The sequence below is a fragment of the Littorina saxatilis genome, linkage group LG13 (genome assembly GCF_037325665.1).
Source record: "Littorina saxatilis isolate snail1 linkage group LG13, US_GU_Lsax_2.0, whole genome shotgun sequence".
NCBI classification, from domain to species: Eukaryota; Metazoa; Mollusca; class Gastropoda; order Littorinimorpha; family Littorinidae; genus Littorina; species Littorina saxatilis.
Window position 1 is genome coordinate 38,549,129 of NC_090257.1, and position 20,000 is coordinate 38,569,128.

The 20,000-nt window shown below is 42.3% G+C and overlaps 1 long non-coding RNA gene across 1 annotated transcript in view; it reads right to left on the reverse strand.

Moving 5' to 3' along the window:
• LOC138945672 (uncharacterized) overlaps nucleotides 1–238 on the reverse strand; it is a 52,943-nt gene extending 52,705 nt beyond the window's left edge. The window contains exon 1 of the long non-coding RNA XR_011449063.1: nucleotides 1–238. This exon is cut by the window's left edge and continues 159 nt beyond it. This is a non-coding gene — a long non-coding RNA (uncharacterized lncRNA).
• Between the last annotated feature and the right edge of the window lie 19,762 nt (nucleotides 239–20,000).

Below are 20,000 nucleotides of genomic sequence, written 5' to 3' on the forward strand. Positions count from 1 at the left end.
TGATAGAAACTATTTGAAGACGTCACATTATGACGTAAGAGGGTTAGACGTCACGCAAAGGAATTACTGAAAGTCTCGGTCATTCTTATTGTGAGCGGGCCGAGACTAGTTGGCAGATCCAGGGTCTCGCTTTCTTGCACAGTTTCACCTGTGTGTGTGTGTGTGTATGTGTGACGGAGTGATTGAATTTGTGTTACTGTTTGTCGATTTCTTACGTGAGCCTTGAAGGCTTCGCCTCTTGTTATGGTTGTCTTGTTCTATTTCCTCTCACCAGCAGTCCCTTGTTGTTCCATTTTGGTTTTTGGCTCACGTAAGTGTAGCCTATGCGATGATAAACTTTGTCTGTCTGTGCGTGCGTGTGCGTGTGTGTGTGTGTGTGATAGAAACTTTAACATTTCCGAGTCTATGGATTACGTCAGTCTCGGTCAAAAGTGTTTGACGTGTGTGATAGAAACTATTTGAAGACGTCACATTATGACGTAAGAGGGTTAGACGTCACGCAAAGGAATTACTGAAAGTCTCGGTCATTGTTATTGTGAGCGGGCCGAGACTACTTGGCAGATCCAGGGTCTCGCTTTCTTGCACAGTTTCACCTATGCTTACTGTGTGTGTGTGTGTGTGTGTGTGTGTGTGTGTGTGTGTGTGTGTGTGTGTGTGTGTGTGTGTGTGTGTGTGTGTGTGTGTGTGTGTGTGTGTGTGTGTGTGTGTGTGTGTGTGTGTATGTGTGACGGAGTGATTGAGTTTGTGTTACTGTTTGTCGATTTCTTACGTGAGCCTTGAAGGCTTCGCCTCTTGTTTAGTAAGAGATTGCTATTAACGAAGTAAAGCTCCTTGAAATTAGTCAACGAAGGAAGTAACCAGCAAAGTATTTTTGTAATTATTTATTCGATGGCTTGACTGCTAATTCATAAATTTAGACACAGAAAAAACGCAGTGCGCATCGATTACTCTTATTCCGGTGACATTTCCAGTGCACTTATTGGTTTTTACCTTGAAAAGGTCTTTTCTTTCTCTTCAGTTTCTAAGTCTGGCACCAAAATGACTTTCTGTCTCCCAATAGTTCCGTATGTACGTAATTGTCTTTTGTTTAAAAAAATAATCGTCCATAGTTATAATAAAACATTAGACACTGCAGAGCCAACAGCAAACTATAAGCGTATAGTCGTGATCAGTTGATAGGTTTTTCTCCACAGCTGTGTACCATTTTGTGACATGCATTGTCAGACCTTTACATGAGTATAACGTATAATAAATGACACCTAGAATGTATTCTCTGTACTTTTTTCAGTAATACTCAAATTAGATAATGAAATAAAAAACATAGTATATATATTTTTGTCTTTTTGATCTAAAATAATAATGTTCAAATCCATGTCACAATCTTTCGTTTCCATGTTGCAAAGTTGACGTCCTTTGAACGCTGCGTATATGGCAGGCAGCCTTTAAGCCTTGCGCAGAACCGCGCGAGGTGACATGCGACTCATTTCGTGGTGGAGGGTCACATATCAGTTTTTTCTTCTTCGTACATGGGTTGAAGCTCCTACGGATTTAACGTGTATGACCGTTTTTGACAGTCATACGCCGTTTTCGGGGGAATATCAGTTACATAACAAGCAATGTTTGTTATTTTAACGCTATCACCAGCTTTTTGTCCACAATACGTGCGAGTATGTACCTGGCTCCTAATGTAAACCAAGCCTGAAGGGTCTATCTGTGGCATTACAAAGATCGAGTCACACAACCAGCCTTTTGTCTACAGTTGAAGTGTGTGTGCATGAACTTTGTTTTTGGGGGTGGTGAGTTTTTTTCTCACAAGATTAAAAGGGTCTGACACGTTACAATTAATGTGCATTCTTTTATTTTAGGCGCCGTTTAGGTATGACCAGGGGCGGATCCAGGTTTTTTTCCAGGGTTTCCGGACCCCCCCCCCCCCCCCTCAAGCCTAATTTTATTTTTAAATGAATTTAAAAATAAAATAAAATAAAGAAAGAAATTTGAAAATAAAGAAAAAAAATGGCTCAGATGGCAACAGCAGGTGATTTCTAATCACAATAGCTTGTCCACAATGGCTGAACGGATTAAATGTCATTCAATGTACATTGTGTCCCGACAGGCGCAGTTTACGTGTGGCAGTGTTTTTGGTGTTAATACATAAAATACGACAGTTTTCAATGGCAGTTATTTTCGTAACCGTACTGCTTGTTTTGGTTTCTTTTTTTTTAGAAGGGAAAAGGGATACCTATTTCTCTAGTTCACAATGTTCAACTTTCAACAAGAAGATATTTAATATCTAAACAACAGAAATAAACTCATCGTTTGGAAAGGTTGCAAGACCATGCGAAATCGATCTTCTACTGAGAAACCCTTCGTGCACGCGTGTGAGTGAGTAAGTGCGTGTGTGTGTGTGTGTGTGTGTGTGTGTGTGTGTGTGTGTGTGTGAGTGTGTGTGGGTGGGTGTGAGTGAGTGAGTGTGTGTCAGTGTGTGTGTGTGTGTGTGTGTGTGTGTGAGTGTGTTTGTGTGTGTGTGTGTGTGTGTGGGTGTGAGTGAGTGTGTGTGTGTGTGTGTGTGTGTGTGTGTGTGGGTGTGTGGGAGTGTGTGTGCGTGCGTGACACACACACACACACACACTCTCTCTCTCCTCTTTCACTCTCCCGCCCTCTCTAACTCTTCCCCTCTCTGTCTTTCTCTCTCACACACACACTCTCTCTCTCTCTCTTTCTCTCTATCTCCCCCCCTCTCTCTCTCTCTCTTTCTCTCTATCTCCCCTCTCTCTCTCGCTCTCTCTCCCTATCTCCCCCTCTCTCTCTCTCTCTCTTTCTCTCTATCTCCCCTCTCTCTCTGTCTCCCCCTCTCTCTCTCTCTCTCTCTCTCTCTCTCTCTCTCTCTCTCTCTCTCTCTCTCTCTCTTTCTCTATTTGTTTCTCCCTGGCTTTCCCTTCCCTTCTCTCTTTCTCACTCTGCCAGTCTGTCTGCAACCCGCCTCTCTCTCTCTTTCTCTCTATCTCCCGCCTCTCTCTCTCTATCTCCCGCCTCTCTCTCTTTCTCTCTATCTCCCGCCTCTCTCTCTTTCTCTCTATCTCCCGCCTCTCACTCTCTTTCTCTCTATCTCCCGCCTCTCTCTCTTTCTCTCTATCTCCCGCCTCTCTCTCTTTCTCTCTATCTCCCGCCTCTCTCTCTTTCTCTCTATCTCCCGCCTCTCTCTCTTTCTCTCTATCTCCCGCCTCTCTCTCTCTATCTCCCGCCTCTCTCTCTCTTTCTCTCTATCTCCCGCCTCTCTCTCTTTCTCTCTATCTCTCTCTTTCTCTCTATCTCCCGCCTCTCTCTCTTTCTCTCTATCTCCCGCCTCTCTCTCTCTTTCTCTCTATCTCCCGCCTCTCTCTCTTTCTCTCTATCTCCCGCCAGTCTCTCTCTCTATCTCCCGCCTCTCTCTCTCTTTCTCTCTATCTCCCGCCTCTCTCTCTTTCTCTCTATCTCCCTCCTCTCTCTCTTTCTCTCTATCTCCCGCCTCTCTCTCTTACAGTACACTCCGAGCAGTAATATTCTAGCCTTGTAAAAATGTCTATGTCGAAATATGTAGGTGACCTCCATGGCTTATTTAACCAAAGGAGAGACTTAAAGTACATCAGTATTATTTTTAAAGTGTTTTCGCTTTTTGCTGACATTCTGAACTAAAGAACTGTTGGCACGCTCGTCGCTACTCAGCTATGAGGCTCTTCAGCTGCTCCTATCTCCCCGCCCCCCCCCCCCCCCCCGCTCCTTCTCCTCCCCCCTCCCCCTTCTCCTTCTTCCACTCCGAAATAACCGAAATAAAATTAGGCTATACGTCGTTATCAATGGTTCATTTCCTTTTCAATAAAGGGACATTGTTCACAGAAGGCCAAGAGAAGTCTTAAACTATCTATTTCGCTTGGCACTGTTGTTTGCAACGATACAGTGTTGAACTGATACGACATAACATTTTTTTTTTTTTTATAAAATGAAAAGAAATATGATACGTTACAAACTTAAATTGCAGCCTTACTTTAAAACCTGAAGAAAAGACGGCGTTAGTTTTTAACAAATGAAAACGCTACTCTTCGTGGATAGTGTGACTTTTAGTGGATTTTTTTTCTCTACCGAATTATACTTCTTAGATAAGCTCTATCCACATTCGACAATCGTTTCGTCACAGCCATGTTGGTGCAAATCATTTGCTAAAAATAACGGAAGGTAACATCTCAGTTAAGTGCGCCTGAAGGATTTTAAAGGCACAGTCCTCCCATGAAATTGATTCGACTAACCATCTCAGATGTAACCATGCAGACTTTAGTATGGGATAAAAATATTCCTCTACTGGGACACATACCAACAGTCAACAGACTGAATGTTCTCTGTGCAACTTCAAAGATTCTGACAATGAGATTTCTTACTCTTAGCTGGTGCGGGAATTGGCACTGAGCCGCGATCATTTCTGTTGTTTCTTTTTCTAAATCTGACCTCTTGTTCGTGGTCATTTTCATCTTTTTATTACATTTAGTCAAGTTTTGACTAAATTTTTTAACATAGAGGGGGAATCGAGACGAGGGTCGTGGTGTATGTGTGTGTGTGTGTGTGTGTGTGTGTGTGTGTGTGTGTGTGTGTGTGTGTGTGTGTGTGTGTGTGTGTGTGAGTGTGTGTGTGTGTGTGTCTGTCTTTGTGTGTCTGTCTGTGCGTGTGTGTGTGTAGAGCGATTCAGAGTAAACTACTGGACCGATCTTTATGAAATTTGACATGAGAGTTCCTGGGTATGATATCCCCAGACGTTTTATTTTTCATTTTTTTGATAAATGTCTTTTATGACGTCATCTCCGGCTTTTTGTAAAAGTTGAGGCGGCACTGTCACACCCTCAATTTTCAATCAAATTGATTGAAATTTTGGCCAAGCAATCTTCGACGAAGGCCGGACTTCGGTATTGCATTTCAGCATGGAGGCTAACAAATTAATTGATGACTTTGGTCATTAAAAATCTGAAAATTGTAATTAAAATTATTTTTTTATAACACGATCCAAAATTACTTTTATTTTATTTTTCATCATGTTTTGATTCCCAAAACATATAAATATGTTCTTTTTGGATTAAAAACAAGCTCTGAAAATTAAAAATATAAAAATTATGATTAAAATTAAATTTCCGAAATCGTTTTAAAAACTATTTCATCTTATTCCTGGTCGGTTCCTGATTCCAAAAACATATAGATATGATATGTTTGGATTAAAAACACGCTCAGAAAGTTAAAACGAAGAGCTAGAGAGGTACAGTAAAGCGTGCTATGCAGCACAGCGCAACCGCTATCGCGCCAAACAGGCTCGTCACTTTCACTGCCTTTTGCACTAGCGGCGGACTACGTTCAGTTTCATTCTGTGAGTTCCACAGCTTGACTAAATGTAGTAATTTCGCCTTACGCGACTTGTTACATTTAGTCAAGTTTTGACTAAACGTTTTAACATAGAGGGGTATTCGAGACGAGGGTCGTGGTGTATGTGTGTGTGTCTGTGCGTGTGTGTGTGTAGAACGATTCAGACCAAACTACTGGACCGATCTTTATGAAATTTTACATGAGAGTTCCTGGGAATGATATCCCCGGACGTTTTTTTCTTTTTTTCGATATATACCTTTGATGACGTCATATCCGGCTTTTTGTAAAAGTTGAGGCGGCACTGTCACACCCTCATTTTTAAATCAAATTGATTGAAATTTTGGCCAAGCAATCTTCGACAAAGGCCGGACTTCGGTATTGCATTTCAGCTTGGTGGCTTAAAAATTGATTAATGACTTCGGTCATTAAAAATCTGAAAATTGTAAAAAAAAAACATGTTTTTTATAAAACGATCCAAATTTACGTTCATCTTATTCTTCATCATTTTCTGATTCCAAAAACATATAAATATGTTATATTTGGATTAAAAGCTCTGAAAATTAAAAATATAAAAATTATGATCAAAATTAAATTTTCCAAATCAATTTAAAAACACTTTTATCTTATTCCTTGTTGGTTCCTGATTCCAAAAACATATAGATATGATATGTTTGGATTAAAAACACGCTCAGAAAGTTAAAACGAAGAGAGGTACAGAAAAGCGTGCTATCCTTCTCAGCGCAACTACTACCCCGCTCTTCTTGTCAATTTCACTGCCTTTGCCACGAGCGGTGGACTGACGATGCTACGAGTATACGGTCTTGCTGAAAAATTGCATTGCGTTCAGTTTCATTCTGTGAGTTCGACAGCTTGACTAAATGTTGTATTTTTGCCTTACGCGACTTGTTATTTTTATTTAGACAGCAACTTCAAGTGAAAAACGCTGCTGCTAATGCTGAATTTTATCATTCTGTTCTCAATCTTCTTCTTCTGTGATCGAAGACTGCAACTCCAATGTGCCCTCGGAGTTTTTTGTTTGTTTGTTTGTTTGTTTTTTGCACAGGTGGGGTTTTACGTGTATGAATGCCCCCCGCTCCCCCCCCCCCCCGGCTTCCCGCCATGTTTTACCTTATGCCATGATGGGCTTGAAATTTAGCGTCCTCAGTCAGTTACAGCATGTACGAATTTCGACATGTTTTACCAATAATTATTGTCACGACGGGCTTGACATTTAGTGTCCTCATTCAGTGACAGCATTAACGAATGTTGACATGTTCTACCAATTGTTATGACGGGCTTGATATTTAGTGTCGTCATTCAGAGACTGCATTAACGAATGTTGACATGTTCTACCAATTGTTATGACGGGCTTGATATTTAGTGTCGTCATTCAGAGACTGCATTAACGAATGTTGACATGTTCTACCAATTGTTATGACGGGCTTGATATTTAGTGTCGTCATTCAGTGACTGCATTAACGAATGTTGACATGTTCTACCAATTGTTATGACGGGCTTGACATTTAGTGTCGTCATTCAGAGACTGCATTAACGAATGTTGACATGTTCTACCAATTGTTATGACGGGCTTGACATTTAGTGTCGTCATTCAGTGACTACATTAACGAATGTTGACATGTTCTACCAATTGTTATGACGGGCTTGATATTTAGTGTCCTCATTCAGAGACATCATTAACGAATGTTGACATGTTCTACCAATTGTTATGACGGGCTTGACATTTAGTGTCGTCATTCAGAGACTGCATTAACGAATGTTGACATGTTCTACCAATTGTTATGACGGGCTTGACATTTAGTGTCGTCATTCAGAGACTGCATTAACGAATGTTGACATGTTCTACCAATTGTTATGACGGGCTTGACATTTAGTGTCGTCATTCAGTGACTACATTAACGAATGTTGACATGTTCTACCATTGTTATGACGGGCTTGATATTTAGTGTCCTCATTCAGAGACAGACATTACGCTGCTTTACTGGACTTGCGCAACATCCCATCAAGTGCCGAAATAATCACTACTGTTGATTGTGGGCAGTAATGGAAAGACAAGACAAAGACATGGACGAATTTGGGACATGTTTTACCCAATGCCATTTTAGCACAAGCATAACTACATAAAAATGACAACCAGGATACAATACGATACCACCAAGGATACTATACAGCTGATCACGGATTGCTCAGGATATACATATAGTTCTATAAGAATGGAAGGTATTTCTCAAATACGATAACGTAATTCTCCGTGACAATGCGACTTTCCACGCGAGCTTCAAGACGAAAAGGAAGTTGAGAGCTTTACCTCCCTTGATTTTTCCTAGATGTGACTTTCTACAGAAAAGAAACCAAATAATTATTTCCGACAGGCTGTCTTACTTGTTATATTTGTTACGGAGGGGGATACTGAACCAGGTCATAACCAAATGTATGCCAAGAGTGAAATTGTAATACCCAATGTCATTTTGTCACGGTCATGCTTTGTATCTCAGGGTTTGGGCTTCTAGAGGGGGGTTCAAACCCCTGACGCGATGACTTGTTTTACCTGATGTCATTTTGTCACGGTCGTGCTTTGTATCTCAGGGTTTGGGCTTCTTGATTGGGCTTCAAACCCCTGACGCGATGACTGGTTCGGACCCGAGATGCAGAACATGACTAGTTGGCAACACACACCATTCTCTACAGGATAGACAAGCCGGAGTCAACTTTCCGCTGTCGTTTCAAATCTTTAAACTAACATTTTGATGGGTCAAAGAAGTACGTTTGAAACCCCCTTTTGACCCCCAAAATTCTGATAAAATAGGGCATTAAAGGCACAGTTACTGTCAGGCTTTTACACACAGTACAAACACCCTTCCATTTGAACGCTCACCAAACGGGAACATCCTAGTTGCCCTACGTAAAGAGGGAGCAATTTTTGAAGAATTAATTTTGCAGATTGTCTCGGACACTGTTTGGACCCATCCTGAACGGAGGTCAAAAATGAGTTACTTCCCTTCGGGTCTCAGAATGTTTTTGGACCGTGGTGCGTTTTTGCGCAAGACCTAACTTTTAAAATCTAAATAATAAATTGACAGCTTGTTACACAAACATTCTTTAGTCATAAAAGAATTATTTTTTCATCAAGACAAGATCAGTACAATTCGAAGTTGTGAAAGTTTAAAAAAAGAAAAGCCCGGAAGCAGGGTCACGCAAGGGTCGTAGCAGACGACGGTTATCATATCTCCAGTTCCTCTCAACAGTCAAAAGCCATCGAGTTCTTGTGCACCACAGCCCTTTGTTTCGTGCATAAACACGTGCTATAGCAGATAAGCTCACATCGTGTCGCATTCAAATTACTGACGACTACATTGTGAAAAAGGGAAACTGGATCACACGGGTTCACGATGGCTCAGGGGTAAGATAAACCACGCAAAAATAAATTCTTTGAAAATTGTTCGCTCTTTACGGAGGGCACCTAGGATGTTCTCAAGCCGTGAGTGTTTAAATGAAAGGGTGTTTGTACTGTGTGTAAAAGGCTGACCGTATCTGTGATGGTTTACGGGAGGCTTACTGTGCCTTTAAACGGGAGGGAGTCTTAAAGTAGAGGTAAATTAGCAGATGTTATGAACAGAATGTCTAGAAAAGTAAAGCAGAAAGTATGAAAATGGGGGATTTTGAAAAGGAGATTCTACTGTAGAAGACAACACAGGCTTGCTCTGCATGGAACAATAATGGTGCTGCATGGAACAATAATGGTGCTGCATGGAACAATAATGATGCAGCATGGAACAATAATGGTGCAGCATGGAACAATAATGGTGCAGCATGGAACAATAATGGTGCTGCAATGCTACATGCACAGGGTGACCACACACAAATGCCACCCACAAAAATATTAATAACTTCTACATAATTATGTTGACCGAATAAGGTCATATTTAGTATACATTAACTATAGCTTATTCGTGACCCACTCGCACAGACTGGTGGAATTGCGTAGTTAAAAAAACGTGTCCAAATTCGGGGATTGACTCAACAGAACGAGATTTGACATTGAGTGGTAGCCATACTAACATGATTTAACATACTAACCTGATTTAAACCATCCAGACTGTACATGCGATGTAGGGACACCTTTCAGATCAACCAAAACAGTCCCTGTATAGTGATCTTTACACTTGTTTTTCCTGGGCCCAACTTTCTCATTCGGTCACTGCGCGTGTCAGTGTAAACATGGTAAAGACGCACACGACCAAGTGCGCACGGAAAAGATCCTGTAATCCATGTCAGAGTTCGGTGGGTTATAGAAACACGAAAATACCCAGCATGCCTCCCCCAAAATCGGCGTATGCTGCCTGAACGGCGGGGTAAAAACGGTCATACACGTAAAAATCCACTCGTGATAAAAACATGAGTGAACGTGGGAGTCTAAGCCCATGAACGAAGAAGAAGAAGAAGTGCAAACATGGTAACAGAATCTCAGATCGTGTTCAGGTTGCGCCTATCTTTCTCCCCTCGACCTACTGTCATGCCATCTTGTCGAAATATGTTGCCCTTTGTTGAACCATGTTTGGTTGTAAGTAAACAGGAATCGCGAATTATCGCTTGTTTCGAGTGTGTCAGTGGATCAAATGAGATGTCAATAATGGAAGCTGAATAGACGATGCAAAGCTGTGTGCATGCTCCGTGACCGAGTGTGTCAGTGGATCAAATGAGATGTCAATAATGGAAGCTGAATAGACGATGCAAAGCTGTGTGCATGCTCCGTGACCCAGTGTGAGAGTTTGTCCAGGAGAAACTTAAGACCACCACACCTGCATCGCAGGTTGCCTGTACCGTCAGGTACTTTAACTCATTGTCTCCCAGGTACGGATATACCCGTCCCACTCATATGGCTCTATCTGACCAGGTACGGATATATCCGCTCAGACTGTTAGCTTCAGTCGCTTCCTGTAAAGTCCAGCTAACGCCTGCATTCCAGCGTGTTGATACACAGTTACTACACAGTTACTACAACATGATTCTTAGTGACCTGCTGCAGCACAGCTGGTCTTGGTTAAACAAAACTTGGTCAACATCAGGGGGTCTGACAGCGTAGATAACACTGTATTCAAGAAGTCGGTCGAGTCCTGTCAACTCACATCAAAAAGGTGCTGTTCATGCAACCTTTTTGACACGCACGCACGCACGCACGCACGCACGCACGCACGGACGCACGCACGCACGCACGCACGCACACACACACACATGCACACACACATACACGCACGCAGACATACACGCACGTACACACGTACGCACGCACGCACGCACGCACGCACGCATACACACGCACACACCCGCAGGCAGGCACGCACGCACACACGCAATCTCACACCAGGGGAGACAGAATTCCCTCCACCCCCCCTCCACACCCTCCTCGGTGTTGCATGACCAGAGACCATTAATCTGCAGACAAAACCGTGGAAGCCTACTAAAAACCTGCCCCGTTCACAATTTGAATAGCCTTCACACTATGAAAGACACATCTGTAGAACGAATAAGAAGAAGACGAAGAAGAAGAAGACGAAAAAGAAGAAGAAGAGGAAGGAGCTTTTTTATTCTCTCTCTGACTGTTGTGTCAATTAATACGTGCATATCAAGAATTCTTGGTCGCCTTTGGCTTGACCCGTTCCGGTTGCTGAGACAGTACACTTAATACAACCAATTACACAAATATTTAATCACTCGGCTTCTTCGAAGAAAAATCTTGGCAGCACATACGCTTTGGCGCTGTACGAAGAGTATACACATTGTGACGGAAAAGTTGTGTTTCTCTCAGTTCTGTGCGAGTGTATTTCATGCTGCATGCACCTTTGACCAAACACTTAGTCGCCTTCATTTTCTACCTATTCCAGGGCCGGACTACCGGGGGGGGGGGGGGGGGGGTGTTATGGGGGTTGCGCAACGCCCCCCCCCCCCTAGCCTAAACATGTACCTCACTTATTTAAAACATTTTTTATTATTGTTTATTTTATGCCGTTTCATGCAAGGAGCGACCATTTTCCAAGCTCAGAATATGACCTACCCATCAGCTTCAGGGGGCGAAGTACCCTGACCCCCACAAGGGGCTTATTGTCTCTTGACCCCGCCAGCAGGGGGAACATCCCCCTGGACCACCGCTGGCAACCCACCCCCTCCTCTTAGCCTAGTTCGGCCCTGCATTCTCTATTATTTAATAGGGCCGTGTTATTATCTAAATTACAGATAAACGAAGCCCCACAATACATGCGTTCATTAAAAGCAACAGACAGGTGGCTCCAACAAATTACTTCCCCCACTAACCCGCATTGACTTATACGAAACTAGTTTAGCGTTTTCGGGCTCAACAATTTGGAATTCGCTGCTATGTGAGATTAAGTATGCCGTCGAATGTGACCAAGGGCGCACACGGTGCCTTCACCAGCTCTCAGGAATTAACAATTAGTTGCAATACACTGGAAAGAGAGAATGGAAAACGGACAGTCAATTAAAAACCCAATGTCGGCAGTAAATCAAGCAATTAACCAAATTACAAACAGTGACTGCATTTACGCACGCAGGCACGCACATACACACGCACGAACGTACACACACACACATTCACACACACAGGCACGCACACAAACACACACACACACACAAACACACACACAAATACACGCACGCACGCACACACATACACACACCCGCACACACACACGCTCGCACACACACACATACACACACACACAAACACACGCACGCACGCACGAACGCACGCACACACACACACAGGCACGCACACACACACACGCACACAAACACACACACACACGCACGCAGGCAACACGCACGCTCGCACACACATACAAGTATTGTGCAATGTATATTCAGATTGTTCGGCTAATTGATTCGTGAAAACATTGCCGGCTAGGTCAACATGGGGACATTCTAAAACCGGCCGGGGTTTTTTTGATTGGAAAAATAATTGCCATTAGCTGTTTGCAATTCTAATTTAACTACTTAGTGTGCAACTGTTTGCTTCGTTGTTGCCTGAGGTAAAAAAAATACAAGTATTGTTTAGCGTTTTAGGAATGATTTGTGTGTGTGTGTGTGTGTGTGTGTGTGTGTGTGTGTGTGTGTGTGTGTGTGTGTGTGTGTGTGTGTGTGTGTGTGTTAGTTTGTGTGTTGTGCTTTGTTTTAAAGTGCAACATTGCAAAATGTCAAGGGAAATGCATGCAAGTTCAAGCTAAACAGTACATGAACTTTTGCAATATGCTTTAAACAGGCTTACGTTCATCAGTATCTGAGAACCCTTGGCCAACCATGCTAAGCGCGTCAAATGCCACATGACATACACTTGTTGCCTAGCGATGACGCATTTGTCTCGATCTTGTGTGTATGGTCACAATGTTATTTTGCTATCTAGACATAATCCTAACAGAAAATTCCCCAACTAAATCAAAGAAGAAGAGATCATGATATATTCTTATCTGGGTATTTCTCTTATCCCTTAAAATCGTTCAGATAAACTCAAGGGCACAGTCCTCACTGTGTAAAAAGGTCTCCTCACTATTTCAGTTCTGCCCGGTGTAACACGAAATTGTTACTCCACGAAAAATTTACTCGAGTAAAAATTTCGTACGAAATTCTTACTACATGTACGAGTATACTTTTCGTACGAGAAAAGAACTCCCCAAGGCACGAACAAATTACTCCCTCCACAAAATTGTTACTCCCCATTTTTTTTACTTCCAGTAAATATCTCGTACGCGAAAATGGGATGCGGGCGAAGGGATAATGCCAATATGTGATCTCGTGCAAACGAATGTCGCGCTACCCTCCCTCCACTCCGCGTGTACATGGACTAATATCATTCCTCTACTGAAACATCGATCGCATGCCGAAAGTCAAGAGCCTCAGTAGACTGACCGGCGCAATGGCCTGTTAGATAAGACGCCGGTGTTACACGACATTTTTACTCCACAAAAAATTGACTCCGGAGTAAACATTTTGTACGAAATTCTTACTCCGAGTACACCTTTCGTACGAGAAAAGAACTCCCAAAGGCACGACAAAATTACTCCCTCCACGACATTTTTTATTGTCATTTGTTTTACTACCACTAAAATTCTCGTAAGCGATAATGGGATGCTGGCGAAGGGATAATGCCATTAATGTGATCTCGCGCAAACGAATGTCGCGCTACTCCTCCCTCCACCCCTTCCACGCCAGGACTAACAGGGGACAAGGGAGTAAAAGTTTAGTACACCTGGCGTGGGCAGTTAAATTGCTGGTGTTAGGGTGGAGTAATTTATTCATCATTCATTCGTCAGGGGAGTAACATTTTTGTACGAAATGTTTACCTTGAACACACCTGTCGTGGGGAGTAATTTTCTCGTGTTATGGGGGAGTAATGTTTTCGTAAAGGGAGTAAAATGTTCGTACGAAATATTTACTCCGAAGTAAAAATCTCGTGGGAGTAATTTTCTCGTGTTACACCGGCCTCACAAGCGGAAAGTCGTGTGTTCGAATCCCGGTCGGCCCCAAAAGCGGCGTGTGTCTGACTGAATGGCGGAGTAAAAACGGTCATACACGTAAAACTCCACTCGTGCAAAAACATGAGTGAAAGTAAGAGTTTCAGCCCATGACTAACTATTAGGGTTTAACGTCCTCTGAGACCAACTGGCCTATATTGGGACAGGTATTGGTAATACGCTGAAGATATGGTGTGATACTTTGATTCGAACAAGCCTGCTGTGGATGTCTTCTTCGACACACCAGCATTGGGTTTGTCTCGTCAAAGTATCGAAATACGATCATGATAATCAGAGACGAGAGATGATGCATGCGTGTCTTCGTGTTTTCCAATCCCTGAGACTTTCGCTGTGAACGTGGGATCTTTTTCGTGCGCATGTGTGCACACGGGGGTGTTCGGACACCGAAGAGAGTCTGCACAAAGTTGACTCCGAGAAATAAATCTCTCGCCGAACGTGGGGATCAAACCCACGCTGATTGCGACCAACTGGCTACAAAGCCAGCGCGCTACCAACTGAGCTACGTCCCCGCCCATGTACGAAGAAGAAGAAGAAGAATCCCGGTGTAACACGACATTTTTACTCCACGAAAAATTTACTCCGGAGTAAAAATTTCGTACGGAATTCTTACTCCGAGTACACTTTTTGTACGAGAAAAGAACTCCCCAAGGCACGGAAAAATTACTCCCTCCACGAAATTTGTACTCCCCGTTTTTATATTTAGTCAAGTTTTGACTAAATATTTTAACGTAGAGGGGGGAATCGAGACGAGGGTCGTGGTGTATGTGTGTGTGTGTGTCTGTCTGTCTGTCTGTCTGTGTGTGTGTGTAGAGCGATTCAGACTAAACTACTGGACCGATCTTTATGAAATTTGACATGAGAGTTCCTGGGTATGAAATCCCCATACGTTGTTTTCATTTTTTCAATAAATGTCTTTGATGACGTCATATCCGGCTTTTCGTGAAAGTTGAGGCAGCACTGTCACGCTCTCATTTTTCAACCAAATTGGTTGAAATTTTGGTCAAGTAATCTTCGACAAAGGCCGGGGTTTGGTATTGCATTTCAGCTTGGTGGCTTAAAAACTAATGAGTGAGTTTGGTCATTAAAAATCTGAAAATTGTAAAAAAAATATTTTTTTTATAAAACGATCCAAATTTACATACATCTTATTTTGTATCATTTTCTGATTCCAAAAATATATAAATATGTTATATTTGGATTAAAAACAAGCTCTGAAAATTAAAAATTTTAAAATTATTATCAAAATTAAATTGTCCAAATCAATTTAAAAACACCTTCATCTTATTTCTTGTCGGTTCCTGATTCCAAAAACATATAGATATGATATGTTTGGATTAAAAACACGCTCAGAAAGTTAAAACGAAGAGAGGTACAGAAAGGCGTGCTAACCTTCTCAGCGCAACTACTACCCCGCTCTTCTTGTCAATTTCACTGCCTTTGCCGTGCGCGGTGGACTGACGATGCTACGAGTATACGGTCTTGCTGCGTTGCATTGCGTTCAGTTTCATTCTGTGAGTTCGACAGCTACTTGACTAAATGTTGTATTTTCGCCTTACGCGACTTGTTTTTACTTCCAGTGAAAATCTCGTACGCGAAATTGGGATGCGGGCGAACGGATAATGCCAATATGTGATCTCGCGAAAACGAATGTCGCAATACCCCTCCCCCCACCGGCACCCCTTCCACCACCAAGACTAACAGGGGACAAGGGAGTAAACATTTCGTAACCTGGCATGGGAAGTTAAATTGCTCGTGTTAGGGTGAAGTAATTTATTCGTTATTTATTCGTCGGGGGAGTAACATTTTTGTACGAAATGTTTACTCGGAACTCACCTGTCGCGGGGAGTAATTTTCTCGTGTGATGGGGGAGTACTTTTTTCGTAAAGGGAGTAAAATTTTCGTACGAAATTTTTACTCCGGGTCGGTAGGTCGGGATTTTTTTTCTCCAAAAAAACATATTTTTAAGTTATTTTGCCAAAAAAACAAAGACTTTTTTTTCTCCAAATGCCCCAAAAAAGTCCAGGATCGCGCGAAAAAATAGGGTCGGTCGGGATACCGTAAACAGACTATTTTTGTTGTTGTCTAATATATTAACCATTGGTTATTTTTAGCAAATGATTTGCACCTTCACGGCTGTGACGAAACAATTGTCGAATCTGGACGCAGCTATATAATTCGTTATAGAAAAATTCCACTTTAAATTACACTATCCACGAAGAGTAGCGTGTTTTGTTATAGAAACTGTCTCAATCTTTTCTTCGGGCTTCAAAGTAAGGCTGCAAATTTATGTTCATGTTTTCATTTTTGTGTGTGTCGTATCAGTTCAGGAATACATCGTTGCAATTATCTGTGTCAAGCAAAATAGATAGTTGCAAACTTCTCTTGGCTTTCGGTGAACAATGTCCGGGCAATATTGATAAGGAAATGAACCATGAATAACTCATGGCCTAATTTTGAAGTTTCAAGTACACATTTTACAGATCAACAAAAAAACAAAGAGAATCTGCAGTTCCTGCACGCATTTATGACTTTTTTTTATTTTTATTTTTTTACTTCGGGTCAGTCTCTACTGAGAAACCTATTCAATATGACGCAAACAGAATGTTTATTCATTTTTTTATTATTTCGTGTTTGCAGTAGGGGAGACCGGTGTAACACGAGAAAATTACTCCCACGAGATTTTTACTCCGGAGTAAAAATTTCGTTCGAACATTTTACTCCCTTTACGAAAAGAACTACTCCCCCATAACACGAGAAAATTACTTCCAACGACAGGTGTGTTCCGAGTCAACATTTCGGTCGAAAATGTTACTCCCCTGACGAATAAATAACGAATAAATTATTCCACCCTAACACGAGCAGGTGTACGCAACTTTTATTCCCCTGTCCCCTGTTAGTCTTGGTGGTCGAAAGGGTGGAGGTAGTAGCGCGACATGTTTTTGTGCGAGATCACATAATTATTGACATTATCCCTTCGCCCGCATCCCATTTTCGCGTACTAGATTTTTACTGGAAGTAACATTTTGGGGAGTCAAAATATCGTGGAGGGAGTCAATTTTTACGTACCTTGGGGAGTTCTTTTCTCGTAAGAAAGGTGTACTCGGAGTAAGAATTTCGTACGAAATGTTTACTCCGGAGTACATTTTTCGTGGAGTAAACATTTCGTGTTACACCGGGACACCTTGTGTCTTGGGGCACCGTGGGTCACAACACCTCATAAATATCATTTTTACCTCGTTCCTCATCCACTTTTTGTTTTTAAATAACCAACCCCATTGTTTCATGAAGAAAATTTTAATTACAAATGGCGGCCAGACACAGGCAGTTAGCCAGCATTTTGGACTGTAAGTTAACATTTGGTTGCTTATACTTCGGTCTCCAAAGCCAGATGTCCGAATTTAGAACACTCGACACATGGCGTTTCTACCTTGTTCTATTTTTTGAAAGAAAACGGATCGTCCGAACGCCCCGAAACGCAAAAACGCCAACAAAAGTGCATGATGCTGACTTGGATTTATTTCGCATTACTGTAATTTATTTAGTTTGCTTATCTGTCACTGAGGGCACCGGCACAACTGCGGTATGTCACTCTAAGGTCTTTCGAAACTGCTACACTAGTGACAGGGGCGGATCAGTTCATTTTATGGGGGGGGTTTCCAAAAGTATATTGTGAAGATATGGGTGTGAAGGCGCGAAGCGCCGAGCCGACGGCGCGAAGCGCCTAGCTTGCTAGGGGGGTCCGGGGGCATGCCCCCCCGGAAAATTTTGAAAAAAAGGATGCAAAATGGTGCAAGCTGGTGCATTCTGAGGATGATCATTACCAGTTCCAGGCAGCAGATTTTGTCACTGATTAATACCCACAAAATTGAAACTCAACCCAAAAAAACACACAAAAATATTTTTATTTTTTGGCTGGGGGGGGGGGTTTCCGGAAACCCCAGAAACCCCCCCCTCGTCCGCCCCTGAGTGATTAAAGAACAACCACAACAACAAGACCACACGACTAGAGTGTGGAAGTTATTACTTGGAAAAAGTTTCACTCTGTATGTAGGAAATACACGAAGAATAATTATTACTGCCTTGAAAAATATGTCATTGTGTCATTGAGGTCCAAGACTTACGAAAGCATGTGGCTGTACTAGCGTTTGCGTTCGCGTTCGCGTTTGTGGAAGCGTGTGTGTACGGTTGTGTTTATGTGTGAGTGTGTGTGTGTGTGTTTATGCATGTGCGCATGTGCGCGTTTGCGTGCGTGTGTGCATGCGCGTGCGTGCGTGCGCGTGCGTGCGCGTGCGTGCGTGTGTGCGAGCGTGCGAGCGTGCGTGCGTGCGTACGTACGTACGTACGTGTGCGTGTGCGTGTGCGTGTGTGTTTGTTTACTATTTGAAAGTGTAGGACAGGATATTTTCAAAACGAAAACGCACAGAAATGTAACCATAAGCACTTCGGACAAGACGGTACATTTTATTACTTAGATTGTTTTCGGTATAGTACTTGTCCATGGGTCAAGTTGACCGGCACGGTTGGCCTAGTGGTAAGGCGTCCGCCCCGTGATCGGGAGGTCGTGGGTTCGAACCCCGGCCGGGTCATACCTAAGACTTTAAAATTGGCAATCTAGTGGCTGCTCCGCCTGGCGTCTGGCATTATGGGGTTAGTGCTAGGACTGGTTGGTCCGGTGTCAGAATAATGTGACTGGGTGAGACATGAAGCCTGTGCTGCGACTTCTGTCTTGTGTGTGGCGCACGTTATATGTCAAAGCAGTACCGCCCTGATATGGCCCTTCGTGGTCGGCTGGGCGTTAAGCAAACAAACAAACAAAATGAGTCAAGTTAGAAAAAAAAAACTGTCCAGGAAAGTCGGGCTGTTATTCCTTGGGAGATGCGTGAAGCGCCACCAGTATTTATCACGTCAATACAGGCCATTTAGTTTTGCATTAACAGATTTTCTCCATGGTTTCTGACCACTGATGTTCCTCTGGACATGTGAGTTATATGGCTCCACCTTATCACAACGGCAAATATGTTCATCTGATTGTCCATTCTCAAACAATGCGTGTTTGAATGCTACACCACGTTCTTTTGATGTAACCTAGATGTTGAATAATGTGGTCACTTTTCCATTCGTCGTGTTCATGGTCAACACCTGCCCACTCTTTAAATTATAAGTATGTGCATGCTACTCCGCGTTCCTATGATGTAACCTGGCTGTTGGAGATTTTGGTTACTATTCCGTTCGTCATGGTGAAGGTCATCAACTCTCCACGCTTATTTTACAAGGCTAATTCGCGTGCTTATGATTTAGCCTGGCTGTTGATTATTTTGGTCACTTGTCCGTTCGTCAAATGTCCACGTTTAAATTACAGGGCTAGTTCGCGTTCTTATGGTGTAAAGTAGCTGTTGATTATCTATTCAATTCGTCATGTTCAAGGTCATCCAATGTCCACGCTTATGTCACAGGGCTACTTCTCGTTCTTATGGTGTAAACTAGCTGTTGATTTTCAGAAAAGAAGAAAACAAGTCGCGTAAGGCGAAAATACAATATTTAGTCAAGTAGCTGTCGAACTCACAGAATGAAACTGAACGCAATGCAACGCAGCAAGACCGTATACTCGTAGTCCACCGCTCACGGCATAGGCAGTGAAATTGACAAGAAGAGCGGGGTAGTAGTTGCGCTAAGAAGGATAGCACGCTTTTCTGTACCTCTCTTTGTTTTAACTTTCTGAGCGTGTTTTTAATCCAAACATATCATATCTATATGTTTTTGGAATCAGGAACCGACAAGGAATAAGATGAAAGTGTTTTTAAATTGATTTGGACAATTTAATTTTGATAATAATTTTTATATATTTAATTTTCAGAGCTTGTTTTTAATCCGAATATAACATATTTATATGTTTTTGGAATCAGCAAATGATGGAGAATAAGATAAACGTAAATTTGGATCGTTTTATAAATTTTTATTTTTTTTTACAATTTTCAGATTTTTAATGACCAAAGTCATTAATTAATTTTTAAGCCACCAAGCTGAAATGCAATACCGAAGTCCGGGCTTCGTCGAAGATTACTT